General features: G+C 36.8%; 1 protein-coding gene across 3 annotated transcripts in view; it reads right to left on the bottom strand.

Annotated features, from left to right (window-relative positions):
- Window positions 1-19,282, bottom strand: part of BTBD9 (BTB domain containing 9) — a 445,141-nt gene extending 425,859 nt beyond the window's left edge. Inside the window, exon 1 of one of the 3 annotated variants that reach the window (XM_031964922.1) lies at window positions 19,147-19,282. The gene's annotated coding sequence lies outside the window, so the exon portion shown is untranslated. Of the gene's footprint in view, window positions 1-18,932; window positions 18,953-19,146 lie in introns of those variants that run through there. The other 2 variants (XM_031964921.1, XM_031964923.1) reach the window with 2 other exon arrangements.
- Window positions 19,283-21,708: the final 2,426 nt, after the last annotated feature.

The following is a 21,708-nucleotide window of genomic DNA, read 5'->3' as shown; positions in this document are numbered from 1 at the left end:
GATATAAAATAAATTTTAGGGAATGACATAAAAATTAAGTGATGAGAAAGAAAGAAGAGAAAGGTAGAATTACTTCACATGAAGAGATGCAAAAACCTATTACAGAGGAGGGGAAAATGGAAGAATGAGTGAGGAGCATCACCTAAACCTTACAAGAGTAAGATATCTTAATCTGTATTCACTCAAAGAGAGAATAATATATACAATACACAATAAGGCAAATACAGAAATTTATTTTATATGACAGGAATTTAGGAGGGGAAGAGATTAAGGGAGGAGGGGTAAGGACTGGAGAGACAGAAGCAAAACAGTTCAAGGAGGGAAAAGATGAAAGGGATGAAATCCCCATAAAAAAGAAAAAGAAGCATCATGAATGAAAAACCAGAAACCCGGGGACAGAGCCAAGATGTTAGAGAGGACACATGCATCTTTCTGAACTCTCCTTTACCCTCAAACTATTTTTTTTTTTTTTTTTTTTTTTACAAAACTCAAGCCTTGGAATTAGTGCTTGATTGTCAAAAACCACAAATATTGGTTCTACAAATATATTACCAACAAAAGATAATCTCAAAATTTGCCAGAAAACGTCTGTTTTTGCCCACCAGAAGGGGCAAAACAGGTCTAGGCCAGACCCAGACTCGGGGGGAGGGGGGGGGTAGGCAGTGAGAGCACAGACCACAGCTCACGATGAGCAGACCAGAGGGGGACAGGATGTGGTGTTGACCAGCTGAAAATCTGTGGGGAGAACTTTACCATAGTGTGGCTACTTTGCCCTGGCAGCAAGCCAGTAAATCAGCAGAGAAGCTATAAACACAGGGGGGTAAAGACTATAATCCCGAAAAGCTAGGGTCTCTCTGGACCTGGCCACACCCACCCAGCACCGGGAGGGACTCGGCATAATCTCAGCGTGCAACTGCTGATCCCAGCACAGCCATTGCTGTCCCACTGTTGCTTCACTCCTACTTCCTGCTGTCTGTTGAGGAAGCTCAGTAATCCCACAATGCCCCCAAAGCAGACTGCAGCTTTTTGTTGTTGTTGTTAAAATAACTAAAAAAGCAAAGCATGCTCTAACTATAAATAGCTTCTACGCTGAAAGAGATCAGATTTCAAACTCTGAGGAGATTAAAACCAGTTTGTTTCTAGATGAAAACCCAAAGGTAGATAGATATGATCTGGGTCCCCACCACATAAGGCTTTCATAGAAGATATTTAAAAGGCTCTTAAAAGAGAGCTAGAAGTAAAATGGGGAAAGGAAAGGGAAGCTTTGCAAGAGGGTCTGGATAAGACATGTAACTCACTAAAAGATAGAGTGGAAAAAGAAATCAACTCCCTGAAAAACAGAATTAGTGAATTGGAAAAAGAAAATAACTCCTTAAAAAATAAAATTGGTGAAATGGAACAAAAGAACAAAACAATTCATTTAAAAACAATTAGGACAATTATAAAAAGAAATAAAAAGGTAAATGAAGAAAATAATTCATTAAAAATCAGAATTGAACAAATGGAAATGAATGATTCGAAGAGACACTAAGAACCAGACAAGCAAAACCAAAAAAATGTTAAATACCTACTTGAGAAAACAACAGACCCGGAAAATATATCTAGGAGAGAGAATCTAAGGATTATTGGACTCCCTAAAAATCATGATGAAAAAAAAGAGCCTAGACACTATTTTTTTCAGGAAATCATCAAAGAAAACTACCCACATGTTATAGAAACAGAAGGTAAAATCCACAATGAAAGAAATTATCAATTACCTACTGAAAGAGATCCCAAAATCAAAACTCCAAGAAGTATTGTGGCTAAATTTCAAAATTATCAGACCAAGTAAAAAATACTACAGTCAGAAAAAAACTCAAAAAAAGAGAAGCTACAATAAGAATTACTCAGGATCTAACATCATCCATATTAAATAATTGAAGAGCCTGGAATCTTGTAATATTCTCTCCAAAATGTAATGTTTGTTGAGGTTTTCTTGGGGTCTCTGGAAGCAGCCTTCCTTTCAGTTCAGTAATCACCACAAGTGCTGCCAGGGATTAAAGTCCAAATCCTTTATTGTTTCTTTCAAAGTTTTGTCTCCTTTCCTGGAGTCAGGTTAGCTTTCTTATAGTCCAAATCCATCATTATCTCCTTCCTGGGGCTGGGCAGCTTTCTGGAGGCCTTCCAGAACTTGGTTTCAGTGGAGAAGTGAAGACCATCCTGCCACCACTTCTCTGTCTTCCCTTGTTCTGATTCTGGCTGAGTTTGTCCGAGCTTATATGGTCTCTTATCAAAGGTGTGAATCTTGTAGAACTATAATAAGTACTAAGTACATGTACTGAACTAGAGAACTGTTAAGCACCATGCTAAATAACCACTGCCTCTATCAATTCCACTGACTTAGCACCTTATTTCAAAGTCTGGCCCATAACAGAATCTGAGATTCCGAAAGGCAAAGGAACTTGGTATGCAGCCAAGAATAACTTACCCAGGCAAACTGAGCATTTTCTTCAGGGAAGAAGATGGACATTCAATGAAATAGGTGAATTCCATTTATTTTTGATGAAAAAACCAAAACTAAACAAAAAGTTTGAACTCCGAATATAGGACTCAAGAGAAGCATAAAAAGATAAAAAGAATTCTTGAGAATTATATTTCTGTTATGGGTATACATAAAGACTACATGTATAATTTGGTTTTACTGTTATAATATAAAAAGGGATCTAGAGGTAGAAAGGAAATTGTAACAGAAAAAGGGGAAAAGTGGAGGTACTACATCTCACAAAGAAGCAAAGGAAACCTATTATATCTGAGGGAAGGAAGGGAGGGGGATGAACATAGTGTGAATCTTACTCTCATCAGAATTGGCTCAAAGAGAAAATATTAGATATATTCTGTTTACAGAGAAACTTCTCCCACCTCATTGAAAAGTGGGAGAGGAAAAGTGAAAAGGGAAGGAGTAGGCTAAATAGATGGGAATACAGAAATTGTAAGGAAAAGGTTTAAGAAAAGGGGAGGAACTCTAAGAGGAGAGGGAATCCTAAAGAGAGAGGGCTGTGTGAGGCAAGTGCAGCTCATAAGTTTAATACTGGGGAGAGGGAAGTAAGGGGGAAAGGAAAGAGAAAAGCATAATCTAAGGTTAACAAGATGGCAGGAAATACAGAATTAGTAATTTTAACCATAAATGTGAATGCGATAAACTCCCCCATAAAGCAGAGGTAGATACCAGACTGTTTAATCCAGTGTAAAAACCAGATCCTACAATATGTTGTTTACAGGAAACATACTTGAAGCAGGGCGATATATACCGAGTGTAAAGGTAAAAGGCTGGAGCAGAATCTACTATGCTTCAGGTGAAGTCAAAAAAGCAGGGGTAGCCATCCTGATCTCAGATCAAGCAAAAGCAAAAATTGATCTAATTAAAAGAAATAAGGAAGGGCACTATATCTTGCTAAAGGGCAGCATAGATAATGAAGCAATATTAATACTAAACATATGTGCACCAAGTGGTGTAGCATATAAATTCCTAAAGGAGAAGTTAAGAGAGTTGCAAGAATAGGTACCAAAACTATAATAGTGGGAGATCTCAACCTTGCTCTCTCAGAACTAGATACATCAAACCACAAAAATAAATAAGAAAGAAATTAAAGAAATAAATAGAACCCTAGAAAAGTTAGTTATGATAGATCGTTGGAGAAAACAAAATGGAGACAGAAAGGAGTACACTTTCTTCTCAGCAGTTCATGGAACCTATACAAAAACTGACCATAAATTAGGACATAAAAACCTCAAATTCAAATGCAGGAAGGCAGAAATAGTAAATGCATCCTTTTCAGATCACGATGCAATAAAAATTACATTCAATAAAAAGCCAGGGGGAAATAGACTAAAAAGTAATTGGAAACTAAATAATCCCACCCTAAAGAATGAATGAGTGAAACAGCAAATCATAGACACAATTAATAATTTCACTCAAGAGAATGACAATAATGAGACAACATGCCAAAATGTGTGGAATGCAGTCAAAGCAATAACAAGGAGAAATTTTATATCTCTAGACGCCTACTTGCATAAAATAGAGAAAGAGAAAATCAATGAATTAGGCTTGCAACTAAAAAAGCTAGAAAAAGAGCAAATTAAAAACCCCAATCAAACACTAAACTTAGAATTCTAAAAATAAAAGGAGAAGTTAATAAATTTGAAAGTAAAAAAACACTATTGAATTAATAAACAAAACTAAAAGTTGGTTATATGAAAAAATCAACAAAATATATAAATCCTTGGTAAATTTGATTAGAAAAAGGAAAGAGGAAAATCAAATTGTTAGTCTCAAAAATGAAAAGGGAGAACTTTCCACTAATGAAGAGGAAATTAGAGCAATAATTAGGAGTTACTTTGCTCAACTTTATGCCAATAAATTTGATAACTTAAATGAAATGGATGAATACCTTCAAAAATATAGGATGCCCAGACTAACAGAAGAAGTAGTAAATTGGTTAAATAGTCCCATTTTAGAAAAAGAAATAGAACAAGCTATTAATCAACTCCCTAAGAAAAAATCCCCAGGACCAGATGGATTTACATGTGAATTCTACCACACACTTAAAAAACAATTAATTCCAATGCTATATAAACTATTTGAAAAAAATAGGGATTGAAGGAGTCCTACCAAATTTCTTTTATGACACAGACCTAAATCAGGTAGAATGAAAACAGAGAAAGAAAATTATAGACCAATCTCCCTAAGGAACATTGATGCAAAATCTTAAATAAAATATTAGGAAAAAGATTACAGAAAATCATCTCCAGGATAATACAACATGACCAAGTAGGATTTATACCAGGAATGCAGGGCTGATTCAATATTAGGAAAACTATTAGCATAATTGACTATATCAATAACCAAATTAACAAAAACCATATGATCATCTCAATATATGCAGAAAAAGCATTTGATAAAATCCAACATCCATTCCTATTAAAAACACCTGAGAGTATAGGAATAAATGGACTTTTCCTTAACATAAATAGTAGCATCTATTTAAAACCATAAGTAAGCATCATATGTAATGGGGATAAACTGGAACCTTCCCAATAAGATCAGGAGTGAAAACAAGGTTGCTCACTATGACCATTATTATTCAATATTGTATTGGAAATGCCAGCTTCAGCAATAAGAGATGAAAAAGAGATTAAAGGAATTAGAGTAGGTAACGAGGAAACCAAATTTTCCCTCTTTGCAGATGATATGATGATATACTTAGAGAGCCCCAAAGATTCTACTAAAAAGCTATTAGAAATAATCCACAACTTTAGCAAAGTTGCAGGATACAAAATAAATCCACTAAATCATCAGCATTTTTATACATCACTAACAAAATCCCACAGCAAGAAATACAAAGAGAAATTCCATTTAAAATGACTATCGATAATATAAAATATTTGGGAATCTATCTGCCAAAGTAAAGTTAGGAACTATATAAGTTCCTGTATATAAGAATACAAAACACTTTCCACACAAATAAAGTCAGATCTAATCAATTGGAAAAATATTAAATGCCCTTGGATAGGGCAAGCAAATATAATAAAGATGACAATACTACCTAAACTGGTCTATTTATTTAATGCTATACCAATCAGATGCCCAAGAACCTATTTTAATGACCTAGAAAAAATAACAAAATTCATCTGGAATGGAAAATTTCAAGGGAATTAATGAAAAAAGAAAAAATGAAGGTGGCCTAGCTGTACCTGATCTAAAACTATATTATAAAGCAACAGTCACCAAAACCATTTGGTATTGGCTAAGAAATAGACTAGTTGATCAATGGAATAGGTTAGGTTTACAAGACAAAATAGTCAGTCAATAACTATAGCAATCTAGTGCTTGGCAAAACCCAAAGACCCCAACTTTGGGGATAAGAATTCACTATTTGACAAAAACTGCTGGGAAAATTGGAAATTAGTATGGCATGGACTTACACTTAACACCTTACACCAAGATAAGATCAAAATGGGTTCATGATTTAGGCATAAAGAATGAGATTATAAATAAATTAGAAGAACAAAGGATAGTTCACCTCTCACCTTTGTGACCAAAGAAGAACTAGAGATCATTATTGATCACAAAATAGAAAATTTTGATTATATCAAATTAAAAAGCCTTTGTACAAACAAAACTAATGCAGGCAAGATTAGAAGGGAAGCAATAAACATTTTTACAATTAAAGTTTCTGATAAAGGCCTCCTTTCCAAAATATATAGAGAACTGACTCTAATTTTTAAGAAATCAAGCCATTCTCTAATTGATAAATGGTTAAAGGAAATGAACAATTTTCAGATGATGAAATTGAAACTATTTCTACTCATATGAAAAGGTGTACCAAATCAATATTGATCAGAGAAATACAGATTAAGACAACTCTGAGATCACTACACACCTGTCAGATTGGCTAAGAGGACAGGAAAAGATAATGATGAATGTTCGAGAGGATGCGGGAAAACCAGGACACTGGTACATTATTGGTGGAGTTGTGAACGGATCCAATCATTCTGGAGGGCAATTTGGAACTATACTCTAATAAGTTATCAAACTGTGCATACCCTTTGATCCAGAAGAATTACTACTGGGCTTATATCCCAAAAAGATATTAAAGAAGGGAAAGGGACCTGTATGTGCAAAAATATTTGTGGCAGCCCTTTTAGTAGTGGCTAGAAAGTGGAAATTGAATGGATGCCCATCAATTGAAGAATGGCTGAGTAAATTGTGGTATATGAATGTTATGGAATATTATTGTTCTGTAAGAAATGACCAGCAGGATGAATACAGAGAAGCTTGGGGAGACTTAACATGAACTGATGCTAAGTGAAATGAACAGAACCAGGAGATCATTATACACTTCAACAACAATACTATATGAGGATCAATTCTAATGGAAGTGGCTATCTTTAACAATGAGAGGATCCAAATCAGTTCCAATTGATCAGTGATGAACAAAACCAGCTACATCTCCAGCAAAAGAACACTGGGAAATGAGTGTGGACCACAACATAGCATTTGCACTCTTTTCTCTTACTGTGTGCTTGCTTTTTATTTTTCTTCCAATTTATTTTCACATTCTTTCTAAATTCAATTTTTCTTGTGCAATAAAATAATTGTGTAGATATGCATATGTATATATATATATATATATATATATATATTGTATTTAACATATATAACATATACTTTAGTGTTTAACATGTATTGGACTGCCTGCCATCTAGGGGAGGGGGTGGAGAGAAGGAGGAGAAAAGTTGGAACAGAAATTTTTGCAAGGGTCAATGTTGAAATTTTACCCATGCATGTTTTGTCAATAAAAAGCTATAATAATAATTAAAAAAAAGAAAAACCAGAAATCCACAATATACTGTTCACAAGAAATACGCCTGAAGCAGAGAGACACAGAGTTAAAGTAAGGGGCTGGAATAGATTCTATTATACTTCAGTTGAAGGAAAAAAAAAAAGCAGAAGTAGCAATTCTCGATCTCAGACAAAGCAAAAATAGTCCTAATTAAAAGAGATAAGGAAAGAAACTATGTTTTGCTAAAAGATACAACAGACAATTGATAATTTAAAAAAAGGAAATGTGCAAAAATATTTTAAATTAGTAGGACCATACTGGAAAGCAATTTGGAGTTATGCAAATAAATTAGCTACAACATCCATATATTGTGACTCAGAAACAAAGGAGATGCCCACAGACCTAGGAATGGCTAAACAAATTATGGCACATGAATGTAATGGAATATTACCTTGCAATTAGAAATAAAGAATGAGATGCCTAGAGAATTACTCAAAGACTCAGATAAGTTGATGCATAATGCAGAACATAGAACACAGAAAATTAGACTACAACAATCAACAATGTAATTAGAAAGAACCACCACCAGCAAAAAAGAGAATATTGCAAAAATGCAAGTTATGGGTTTGACTTCAGAAAATGGATATAAAAATACAGGTATGGAATGATACATAGTTTTGTTTTTTTTTTTCCCCCACTGTATTCATCAATTTGGCTTATTTTCTCTTCTTTTTTGTTTTTTTTTTTTTCTTTTAAAAAAGTATTTGTTATAAGGGATGATTCTCTAGGATGGGAAAGGGAGAAGGATTTGGGGAAATTTTTAGGCAATGTCAAAAAAAACCCCAAACCCTATCAATAAATATTTTTGAAAAATAAAACCTGCAAGATTTTTTTTTTTTTTTGGGGGGGGGGGCGGGGCGCTGAGGCAATTGGGGTTAAGTGACTTGCCCAGGGTCACACAGCTACAAAATGTTAACTGTCTGAAACCAGATTTGAACTTAGTTCCTCCTGACTTCAGGGCCTGTGGTCTATCTACTGTGTCACTTAGCTGCCCCTGCAAGATCGTTTTGAAGTTTTTTTCTCATCTTCAAGTTTGAAAGATCTTTCTCTTTATCATATACTTCAGAAGTTTGATGATAAGGTAGCTGGATCAAATTTTGAGTTTTTCCTTATTAAAGTTTTATGAATTCTTTTAGCTAAGTATCAATCGTTTTTGACAGTTCTGAGAAATTTCTCATACTATTTTCCATAATATAGTGAAGATTTTTCAATCCTTCCCAGGACCCTAATTCAAATATTAAAAATTTCTCTCCTTGACCTGTCTTTTCTCTTATCAGTACTGTTTCCAAACCTTTTTTTGTTATTTTCAAAGCCTTTAAAAAAAAAATTCAGCTCAATTAATACTTGTGATGCTGTCTCCTATTATGCAATTTATTCAGTTTTTCCTTTATTTCTTCTGTTTGGGGATTTTAGGGTTTTATTTGTTTTTATTTTTGTTTTATTGGAGGGGTGGGCAATATGAAGAAGAGACAGGGTAAGAGACCAGAAGTAGATTATAGAAAGCTCTAACACTGAGGATACTTCTTCTTGACTAGTAAGCCTATCCTCTTTAAAAATAGGAAATAAGGCAATATACAATTAATAATAATTGTGAATGAGTGGCATAAAATTACTCACAAAATGGAAGAAAATAAATTAGAATGCAGAATCTGATAATATATATGTACACATAGAAATACATTTGAAACAAAGATTCTCATAGACTTAAAATATGAGCTTGATTCAAAATTTTGAGCTTCGACTGAAGAAAAAAGAAAGGATATGTAATCATCTCAAACAAGACGTGAACAAATAATGGACTCATTAAAAAAGAATCTACATCACGTTGAAAGGTACCAGAAAAAAATAAAGTAAAAACATAACAATATATAACATACCAAATGGTATACTATCTAAATAAAAAGAAAAGTTAAATGATTTACAAGAAGAAATAGATAACAAAATTATTCTAACAGTGGGGAATCTTAAATGTACTACTCTTGAGAACTAAATAAAGCTAATGAAATAAATAAACTAGAAGTTAAGACCCCAAAAAGAATTTTTAAAAATTGAGTTTGATAAGTCTCTGGTGATTATTGAATGGGAATAGAAAGCAACACATATATTAGAAACAACTCTGAAAAACTCAAGCGTTTAATTTAATTGCAGTGACCAACCATGATTCCATTCTATTGAGAAAAAATAATTAATCAATGTTTAAAGGTCAGACTACAGAATAAGACCACACTTTCTGAACATTGACAATGCAAGAATTTATTTTGCTTAACTGCATATTTGTTCAATGTGTTCTATTATAGCTTTCTTTTAATATAAAGATAATTGAAGGGAGAAAATAAAGGCTTTGTTCATTTAAAAAAATAAAATTTAATTTTAAAAATGAAAGGAGTGATCAAAAATATTTTTAAATGGATTTAAAAGTAGAATTAGGCAGGTTGAAATCCATTTAAAATGTTGACAAATTAGAGACAGTTTGGAATAGTGGAAAGAGCATGAAAAGGATACCCAGGAGATCTGGATTGTAGCTAAAACTCTCCTTCTGCTAAGCTATTGTGAACTGGAAAAACCTTTACTCTTTGAGGCTCAGTTTCCATATGAAAAAATGAAGTTTAAGTTCAACTAGATTATCTTTAAAGGCTATTCCAATTCTTAATTTTCTTTAATACAAATTATTTTGAGAGTCAGAAACAGGCTCTAGAAACTGTTTTCTCAAGGAATAATTAATTTAACACATAAACTTTCTTTGTAACAGTAGACAAAACTCTAAGAAATGAGCTTCCAAGATTCTTTAGGTTCCTGGATAAAAGTATATAAAAATTAATGTCTTGAATTTTTCTGGAAATTGTTTCAATTAATTTTTGCTTTTTTAATAGTAAAGACTATTTGTCTTTATAAATAAATAAATTCCAAAATAGATTGTTTTGTTAAATGTAAAAAGGAAATAACTACTAAATTTTAAAAAGTTTGGTTCTTACAATGAAGTAGTTTCACTAACACAGGATTTCTTTAAACATCTTATCCCTAGGGAAAAACCTATCTTCCAATCCTCAAAATTTTTCAGCATCAAAACACTTATGATCATTTTTTGGATTGATTGCTTAGGTTTAATCTTCATATTAATATAATGAATCAAGGCTTTTAGACGACTCTCTTAGGATTGAGGCTTTTATTATATTATTGTTACAAACTTTTCTGTTAACTAATGTTATATGAAAGGAAACAATTACCTACTGTATTACTATGTGTCAGACACTAGCAATATAAAAACAAAAACAAAAGTAGTTGATATCCTCAATGACCTTATATTCTATTGAGTCATGTTCTCTTTGACAAAAGATATTTAGAACACATGGGAGAAATTTTGGAGGCAGTTAAGATGACAGAGTGAAGTCAGAAAGCTGCTTGAGCTCTCCTAGTTTCTCTCAAAAACCATATGAAACTAACCTTCTGAAGAGAATATGAAGGAATGAAACCACTCTCCAGCTTAGGATAGATTGCAAGGACTTCAAGAAAGGTCAGTTTCATTGGGGTGAAAGGAATGCTCATACCAACTCAGAGCGTCTGAGAAAGCCAGTGAGAAAGTCTTAAAATAACAACACATCTGCAACTGAGACCCTCAGTCCTGGCTCAGCGGCAAGGTAGATTAATGGAGAAGCCTCCAGTTCAAGCTCAGAAGGCAAATTCTGGGAAACCAGGCTATTTCCTGGAAAGAGCTATATCCTCCCCTAAAACTGCTATAAGCAAAACACAAAACACAAGAGGCCTATACTCAAAGTCATGACTACATGGAATTATGAGGGGAACTGGGGAATATTCAAGGATGCAAAACCAACTTTTTGTGACACTTTAGAAAAATGATGCAAAAATAACCATTGGAGGGGCAGTTAGGTGGTGCAGTAGATAGAGCACCCGCCCTGAAGTAAGGAGCACCTGAATTCAACTCTGGCCTCAGACAGTTAACAATACCTAACTGTGTGACCCTGGACTAATCACTTAATTCCAATTGCCTCAGCAAAAAATAAATAAATAACCAATATATTGGGAGAAGTTTCATGATACTACTTAAAATTCTGACGAAAACCCCAATGCTTTCTATATTTGTTTGTATGCTATTGCCCAGAAATTTGCTGTTAGAGCTTGAAAATGAGTATGTAACCTAAACGCATTTGCTTCGGCTTATGTTAATCAATTGGCATCAGACATTTGCAATTACTTTAATAAATTCTGTCTTGGCTAGAATGGGAAAACTACTAGTGAAATTATCAGATGCATCATACATGTTTGATGGGCAGAAGGGGAAAGAGCTTAGTAAAGAGAAGGAAAGGGTAAGGAAGAGAAAATTCTGGCTGCCACAAAGGGAGCAAGCAATGCAAAAAGATAGAAGAGAAGGAAGGGGAGACTACCAATACAGAGAGGAGAGGGAAGAAATGCTTTTACTATAAAAAGACAGGGCACTTTAAGTATACATGAATGATTGAGGCCTCCCCCAGAAGGCAACATGCTTTAAGTTTTCTAGAGAAGGCTGCCATGAGGAACCAATTACCATATGAACCACCATCTCTATCACTACCTTCTCTTCCTCTCCTCCCAAATACCACAGACAATATAGTCTGTATACTATTCTGGATAATATTTCTTGAGAATTTTGAAGGAATTTGAGTGTAGTTAAGGAGTCCCTACTTGATATTACTATTAATGAGACATTTTGGTGAACACAGAGCTAACTTTCTTGGTACTTAAATGTGTCTCCGTCCAAGGTATCCCAGTATTAGAATCTGAAATAATAATAACTAAGATAGGTAGATGAATACTTTAAACCCCTCCGCCCCCACAGACACACTTAAAGCAGATACTGGACCTTTAACATGTTTTTACTTCTTTTTATTAATGCCTAACTGCCCTGTCTCATAGGAAGAGAACTGTTATATGAACTTGAGACCATTATTTACTGTGATCTGAAAAGGATTAGTTTAGAACACAAAGTAATCGATTTGTCTTACTGAGTTAGGACCCTTCTTCCCTTATTTGCCTCCCATCTTTTAAAAATTACCCACCACTATGTAGAGTTCACGAAGTCAACCAAACTCATATGAATCCAAACTAAGGACAAACTGTCCTCTTACGTACCAACAATTTATTATTTAGAGACCGTTAAACCTATTCCAAAATTCCTGAGTGCTTATATCCAACAGCAAAAATAACATGTCAATCACTCTGCAATACCCCTAAACTCCCAGTGATGAAACAAATGTATATGATGAAGACTTACCTGAAATTTGTCCAGCATCTAAAGGCTATCCATAATTTCATCAACCTAAGGGCCCTTAGATCCCGAATCCTATTTCTATTATTAGTAACATTCTTCACAATACAAAAGCATATTCTGATGGGTCCAAATCATTATCTTTACTTGGAGAAGTCAGCACACACTTGGCCCAGGATCTCAGGGCTATTGTGAATCTCCCACACTATTCACACAAGTACTAGAGTCAAAGACATATAAGATGCAAACCTGCCCTGGAGGATCTTCCTTAATTCAATATGTTGACTTACTGTGTGCCACCTCTTTCCAGGGAGCCAATGAGAAAAGCAACCTACATAGTCTATGATAAGGGCTAAAAAGTCTCCCCTTGTAAGTTTTATAGTTTGTCCTTCCCACAGTGCAGTACTTGGGTTATAAGCTAGGGCCCCACACTAGGGCCTAGCTAAATGATAAATGATAAGGTTCAAAGTATCCTTCAAATGTAATACTAAAATAAAAACATCAGGTATCTGTCCTGTTAGGAATTGTGGGATATTACTGTCCTGAGATTCCAACACTGGGAGAACTAAACAAGGAATTCATTGCTTATACAATTTAAAAGGTCCAGAGTCCTCAGATATCTTAAAAGAAAACAGTTAAGTGAGTAAAGGGGATTGCCTGCCTATGACAAGCTTCCTCCCCCCGCCCTTTTTTATACATAGATAGATTGGAGGTTGTATTAAGAGTTTTCACCCAGAGATTGGGGCCCCAATAGAGGTCTATTGGAGTCAACAATACACTTGGTTTTTGTGTTGTAAGGAGTGATCATTAGGACCCTTGGATTGACAAAATTATGGATAGCCCTTAGATCTTGGATATATCAGTAAACAGGGAAGTTCATCATCCACCTTGTATTTCACTATTTATGCCAACTTGATGTGGTGACAGAAAGTTTTGTGGTATGCCTTTGGGCACTTGTAGCCACTGTTGATCTTGTGAAGAGGATCTATTGCCTTGTCCTTGACTACTCACTGACTGTCTATATCCCAGGGGTGGGGAACATCCAGCCCATGAATATATGAGGCCCATGAAATCATTGCTAAGGTGACTGCAAGCAATGGTGAGCTGAAAGCTAGATACAACAACTTCCCACTGCTCGAGTTCTATAAGTTGGTAATTTTGTATGGCACAAAAATGATGTTACAAATATCCAAAGGGCTGTTGGCAGAAAAAAGGTTCCCTACCTTTGATCTATGTGCTTCATACTGTTATTGTCATTTTACCCAATCTAAGACTTGATTCTTTTCCTTCTTTTCCTCACAAGCAGGCTTTTTTTGAGATGAGCCTTTTGTCTGACTCCAATTTTTCCATTCAGCCCTATGATATCTTAAAATCTAGTCATTCTCTCCCCAGATCCCCTGAAAGATGATGAGGAGCTGCAGTTTCAGGTAACAGGCAACCAAGAGCCCACAGCTTGACATCACAGATATTTACTTGGAGTCCAATTTTACATTGTTCACAGATGGCTCCTCCTTTTATGGAAATGAAATGGAAATGCCTGGGAGAATGATTGAGCCTTCTGTTGCAGGTGACTGGGAGGTTACATCTGAAAGACTTGGGGCAAAGAAAGCCAAGTTGGTGGTGCTGACCAGAGCATGCTAGCTGGCCCAAGGACTACAAGTGAACCTTTATATGGATTCCAAATATGTTTTGGGGGTCTGTCACACCACTGACACTTTGTGGAAGCACTGTGGTTTTATCATCATAAATGCCAAGCCAATGGTGACCAACTTTTTCAAGTTTTCCAAGGTCATCTCCATGATGTACTGCCTGGATCCTTAAGAGCCACCAAATCATTGCTTATACTCTCTGCATACAGCCACTATTCTTTCTTAGTCAAAGATGGTGAAATTGGCATGTAAATGAACAGCTACAAAGCCAGATAGGCACCCCATTGCACCTAAAAGGTTCCTACATTTCTGTAAGTTTACTGGTCACGGTTTGTGGACTCTGCCTTTTTTGCCCACAGTTCAATTCCTAATGGAAGGAAATTATGACAAAATTTGCAGAGAAAGTGAACGACCCTACCATTTGAACACTTGCAGATTAACTTTATTGAATTGCCAAAGTCTAAGGGGTTATAGATATATTCTGGTGTGAAGAGACTAATAAGAAAGAGTCACTGACTGCATGAAGGCCTTTCCAGAGATATATATCATATCAAGCACAATAAAAAGGTGTCTGATTAAAGACATAATACCAAGATTTGGCCTGCCATTTATTAATGACTGACCAAAGGCCACTGTTTCCTGCCTATATACTTATTTCCCTGTCACCTATCATCACAGGAAGTTGAACGGCTAAAAAGGGAAATTAAGGCTCTTTTGGGAAACCATGCCAAAAAATAAAAATGGCTTCTATACTTCTCCTTGTACTGTTCCCACTTATAAATCTTAAGATTGTAGATTATCATGTTTTTGAATTCTGTTCAATAGGTCACTGAGGTTGGACCCTCAGAATCTGAGCCTGGCCATAGAAGATGAAAACCTGCTAAAATATGTAATCTGTATCTAGTTCTCTTTGATAGGGCTGGAAAGGGGCAGCCTTATACAAACTCTGCCTTTGGAAGAGACAGTACAAACATCTGAATCTGGAAACTACATGTGGATCCACAACTTCAGGAAGACATCCAATATTCACCTCTTCTGGTTTAGACCTTACTAAGTCCTGCTGACCAATAACACTTCCATCAAGGTTGCTGAGCAGATGACCTGGAAATTTCAATCCCATGTAAAGGCTGCAATAACTGATCTCAGCCCCACTAGGGAAATAATCCCTGATCAGCCTTGTACCCACTTAAGCAGCGAAAATAGGACATGAGTCAAGAAGTGGGATGGCAAATAGAATACAACTATGCTATTCCTGAAAAGAAATGTGATTATTCAGGAGGGAAAGGGCCTTCTACTAATTTTTATTAAACCAGGGGTCAGATACACACCAGCAAATTTTCCAGGATGGCATCAAAGGGATTTCATTTCCTATGTAACAAAAAAGTTGGGCTGTGAGTGGAGTATAAGAATACAGAGGAAACAGATGTAAGAGATGATATGGAGGTGGAAAAAACAAATTTCTTAACTGAAATGATATGGAGATTAGAGAAGGTCAAGGAATCAAAAATTATATGAAGGCTACAAACCTAAGAGACCAAAGGAATGGTGATTTGGAAGAAGGGTGAGTTTGATGAAAAGAGTTTGATTTTTATAATGTCTCCTGGATATACAATTTGAAATGTCCAACAGAAAAGTGGTGATCTCAGGACTGAAGTTCAGAAGAGATTGCAGGAGGATATAAAGATCTGAGAGTCATCTGCATCCAGAAAGTGCCTAAATCTGCGAAAGCTCATGGGATCATCAAAGGAATGTACAGAAAAAGACCTACCACAGAGGTGCAGCACCCACAGATAAGAGCATGATATGAATAATATAATTCAGCAAAGGAGACTGAGGAGCAACCAAGAAAAAATTGAAGGCAAAGAGTACAGAAAGTTTTTTTCAAGGACTATGATGGAGAAAGAAAGAACACTGGATAGAAATGGATATAGGATGATATTAAGGGTCAGATATGGTGGTCTGGTGATGACTGTGAAAGTCTTAGAAGTCTTCAGACTTTGAGGATTCTTAGATATGAGTTTTATCTTTACTCTGTAGAGTAAAACTTCTTGAACTTTTTCTACTCATGACCCTCACAAAATTTTTATGTGACCTCAAGTATATAGGTATATAAAATAAGACATACAAATCAAACATTTAATGATCACGAATCATAATTTCTAGATACCCACATTCAGTTACAAAATTTCATGTGGAATTGCAAACTACAATTTAAGAAGCTGGGTTTCAGAAAGCTGGAAATTTTTATAACCAAAGTTTCTGATAAAAGTCTCATTTCTAAAACAAATAAAGAACTGAGTCAAATTTGTAAGAATACAAGTCATTTCCCAATTGATAAATGGTCAAAGGATATGAATAGACAATTTTCAGATAAAAAAAAAAATTAAAGCCTCTATAGTCAGGTGAAAAAATGCTCCAAATTACTATTGGTTAGAGAAATGCAAATCAAAACAATTCTGAGGTACTATTATCTCATAACTCTCAGATTGGCTAAGATGACAGGAAAAGATAATGATAAACATTGGAAATGTATTGTTGGTGGAATTATGAAATGAGCCAACTAGTCTGGAGAACAATTTGGAACCATGCCAAAGGGCTATCAAACTATACCCTTTGATCCAGCTGTGCCACTACTGGGTCTGTTTCCCAAAGAAATCATAAAAGAGGGAAAAGAAGCTACACATGCAAAAATGTTTGTAGCAGCTCTTGTTGTGGTATCAAAGAATTGGAAAATGAGTAGATGCTAATCAATTAGGGAATAGTTATATAAGTTATGGTATATGAAAGAAATGGAATATTATTATTCTATAAAAATGATAAGCAGGTTGATTTTAGAAAGGCTTGCACAGATTTACAAGAACTGATGCTGAGTGAAACAAGCTGACCCAGGAAAATATAGTATACAACAACAGTGAGACTGAGTGATCATCAACTAACTTGGTTGACCTTTTGACTTAGTTGTTCAGCAGTTAGTTCAGTGATCCAAGGAAATTCCAATAAACTTTTGATGGACGATGCCACCCACACCCAGAGAGATTATTATGGAGACTGAATGTAACTCAACACATGTTATATTCACTCTGCCCCTTTTTCTTCTTTAAATTTTTCCACATTTTTTCCCTTTTGTTTTGATTTTTCTCTCCCAACATGATTCATTATTAAGTTTTAAAAAAATGTACGTGTATAATATAATCAAAAACATGTTGTTTTTACATGTAACTGGGAAAAAAAAAATTTAAAGCTGAACTAGAAAGAACTACAGTACATGAACTTTTAGACTAACACAGGCCTTTTTTTTTCCTTTAGTTTGGTCATCTCTTTTTGATCTTTTCTTAATCAAGGAGACCAAAAATGCCTGCCTTGTCCCTACTTCTAAATACTAGATCATTAAGTGGAAAGACAGAATACACTGCCTTTAGAATCTCAAAGGTCTGAGTATACATCTTACTTCAGACACTTATTAGCTATCATTTAATCTATCTCAATCTCAACTTACTCATCTGTAAACTGGAGATGATAGATACCACTTAACAGGATTGTTATTAAAAATCAAATGAGGCAATACAGATAAAATGCTTTTCAAACCTAAACTCATTTAAATTAAGTATTCCAAAAGTCTTAGTACATAAGGTTCAGTAGCTATATAAATGTTGGCTGTTAGATATTACTTAAGTACTCCCTTGTTTAAAGATAATTATAACTCACTTAACATAGTACCTGGCACACAGTAAGCTCTATATAAATGTTAGCTATTCTATATATGTAACAGATGCCAGTCTCACTGTATATTTTTTTTTAATTGAGAAAATACAAAATAAAGGACATGGATCTGACGACGCATTGCAGCTTTAGACACCAATTTGTCCAAAAACTAGCGTCCCCCATCTCCCAAAATATAATGAAACCTGATTTTTTTTTCCCTTCTAGATCCAGTCAATAAACCCTATTAGCTAGATTGTTAGAAAGCAACGTTAGAAGCAAGAAACCTTTCCTATTTTTCATGACTTGGAAGTCAACAGTATGACAAGGCTTTAGCAGAATCAACAGGAAAACTTAATGTCTCAAGAAAACAAATACTTGAAGTGGACTTCAAATTCAAAGGTCTAAGCCTTAAGGGGAAGACAAAGGCAAAACTACGAAGGAGCACAGGCTTTAATTGCGGACAACATGCAAAGTTTGGAAACCATAAGTCAACAGGTTGGCCAAACAAAGCTACATCAGTATCTCCTTCTGCAGGACGTGGGTGTGCCTGAGGACTCGACACTCCAAGCTGTGATTTTATTAAAGCTCTTCTACGGAGAGCACAGAAGGGAGATGGGGGAGCTACTGGAAAGAAGGCCCCGGGAAGGGAGATGGGGGAGCTACTGGAAAGAAGGCCCCGGGAAGGGCCAAGCGCTAGTGCCAACCTTCTCTCCCCCCGCCCCGCCCCGGCCGTTGGGGTTACTCCTTTTCGGCCCCGGGAAGCAGCCGTCAGGAGGGACCTCCCAGGCCCTTTCAGCTCTAACTTTTTCGCTCGAGTCTCCTAGAACCCTCTTATGCCCCTCCGCCCCCCACCTCTGCACACTTTCCCTGCGCTCCTCTCAGAAAAAAATGAGCTTTTCCAGGCCGGTGAAGCCGCTGGTGACACAAAAGAAAACTGACCCTCGCCGGCCCCTGTTCGGCACTTCCGTTTCTTCCCCCTCTTCCGCCCCCGCCTCCGCCCCCGCCTCCGCCTCCGAAGGGAGTCGGCTGAGGGGGCGTGAGGCTGAGCGCGGGGCAAGCTGGGGAGCGCGTCCACGAGACCCGCGCAGCAGGTGCGGCCGAGTGCCTCCCCTTCCTCGGAGGGGTCCCCCCCCCCCCCCCCCCGGATTCTCACCCCGACTAGGTTTCTCAGAGACGCAACCACCACGGCCGCCGCCTCTTCCGACCACTCGGCACCCCAGTCGCCGCTGCCACCACCGCCTCCGACACCGTCGCCCCCGCCGCAGCGTTCGTCGTCGTCGCCGTCGTCGTCGTCGTCGTCGCCGCGGCCGCGGCGCGCATCCGCTCCCACGCACAGCTCCGTGGCCGCGCTCGCGCCCGCGCCAGCTGCGCGCTGGCGTCACATAGCAACCGCTAGAGGCCCAGCGCAGCCGAGCGTCGCTTAAAGTTCCGGAGCGGCAGGCGCCGAGCTTGTGTGCCCCAGAAGTGGTAAATGGGGCTTTTCGCCGCCACCCGGAGCTTGTGCCCCTATGGTTCAAAGATGAGTGTGACCACCCCCCCCTTGGGGCGTGGCTGATAGTCCTCCCTGTCCCCTACGTTTCCTTACGTCACTGCTTGTCGTCACCGTTGCTTGAATACGTCACTGTTGTAGCGGGGGAGGTTAGAGGGTTTTACTTTGGTCTGCTTGGCTCTATCCCGATCTTCTCTCTTGTCAGCAAATCCGTTGGATGAAGACGGTAGCAGTATTATGGGGACAGAGCTGTAAAACACCTTGGACTGGGAGGGTTCAGGGAATGAGGTCCAAGATTCCCGACTCTTAGAGCGTGGGTAAGGGGTCGGAATGGAGAACGGTGAAAACTCCCCCAGAGATGTTCTTGTTGCCTGCCAGCCCTGGTGGGCTTCCCAGGAGAGGTGGTCAAAAAGCAGCAGAGATTTTTGCGAAGCGAACAGAGCCCAGGTGGATCCCGAGAAGCCCTGATTGAATATGTTGAAGAGCCGTAATAGCCAATTGTCTTTGACCAGTTTCCTCCCCCACTTATTTTTAAGGTTTAGTGATGTCTCTATCATTTGAGAAGTCACCGACTAATTAATATGGGTCATGACCCAGGAGTATTATCTCATCTAAGAGACTGAATACACTTCCATGAAAAATTAGTAATGCATTATAATGTCATTCAAGAGGCAGAATACACATGAGAAAAGTACTGTGTAAAAACTAGAACAGATAAGTAGTATAACTGAGGACCCAAGGGGCTAAAGAGGACCCACAGGAAAAGAGGTCATATTCAAATGAGTTTACTTGGGAAGGTTTCCTAATAAAGCTGAGGTTTTTGGTTTCTCATGAATCTCCAGCCCAACCTAGCTGGATTTCTCTAAGGCTCATTTCTTTCAAGTCTCTTAGGAGTTGTTACAACTGTCCCACTTCAGGCGTGGGGCACAGTGCTGGTTCGATATCACCAAAAAACTATTTCATTCAATTAAGGATTTATTCACCTATTTGCCAAATCCAAGAAGGGAAGCAGTGAGGCTTCTCTGTAAAAGAATGACTGATAACCAAGACGTCTTTACTAAGTTCTTTATAGTCACTTCAGAAAAGTCTCTTTCTGATTCCTACACACATACACACACACGCAGAGATCATCTTATTCTATTTCATTGCCTGTAAAACCACCCATCCATATTTATTTTTAATCCTTTTTTGTTGAAGAAATATGTACATCTTTGGTAGAAAAAATGTTCCAACATTGTTTGCTATACAATTTGATTACAGATTTTTATAGGCTGTTGTTTCCTTCTGCCTTATTCTAAGGAACTATGCCCAATATTTTTCTTCTCCAGAGACTAATGGTTTGTCATCAGTTTATTTACCTAATAGTCCTTCCTCCCAAACTGCAATAATTAGAAATAGCAATGGTAATGTTTATTTTTTGGTCCAAATATTAGCATGCAATTTTTATAATTATAAATTTTTTGTTGTTCAGTAGCGTCCAACACTTCCTGACCCCATTTTGGATTTTCTTAGCAAACATACTGGAGTGGTTTTCCTTATGCATAAATCTGATAGTTACATTCCTACTCAGCTCTGTAGCTCGCAATTACATCTAGAATAAGATAAGCCTCTATTTAGATTTATAATCCTACATAACTTGATTTTAAGTCATCTTTCCAGCCTTATTGTCCATTACTCTCCCTCTACGCTCTACAATGCACTCAGCCATATTGACTACTGTTTCCAAACACACCACACTCCATCTCCGATCTCCATGCCTTTGTACTGGCCATCTTCCATAACTGGACTCCACTCCCTCTTCTATGGCTCACAAAAAAAAAAAAAAAAAAAAAAAAACCCTTTCCTTTAGGACACTGTTGAAACACTACTTTGTATAAAAAGCCCTTCCTAATGCCCCTAGCTGACTGTGTCCTCCCAATTTACCTTTTATTACTTTGTATCTTATTTGATTTTATTCTCTTTACATTCTATATATTTACATATGAAATTACTCCCTCATTAGAATTTAGATATTATTTAGTTTTTTGTATTTTCTTACCCAGTGAGTAGCATTTAATAAATATTAAATTGATTGATAAATGCTTTATGATACTTACCTAGGTATTTTCTACTTAGTTCTAATATAGTTACTTAGTTTCTCATATGTTATTTAAACACCATAAATCTTTTAAAACCATGGGTCCCAAGCACAATGTTCCTAGTGCTTCAGAAAGTGTTCTGAAAAGA

The sequence above is a fragment of the Sarcophilus harrisii genome, chromosome 4, assembly GCF_902635505.1.
Source record: "Sarcophilus harrisii chromosome 4, mSarHar1.11, whole genome shotgun sequence".
NCBI classification, from domain to species: domain Eukaryota; kingdom Metazoa; phylum Chordata; class Mammalia; order Dasyuromorphia; family Dasyuridae; genus Sarcophilus; species Sarcophilus harrisii.
Note: the sequence above shows the minus strand (reverse complement) of the source record. Positions and strands in the feature narration are given on the sequence as shown.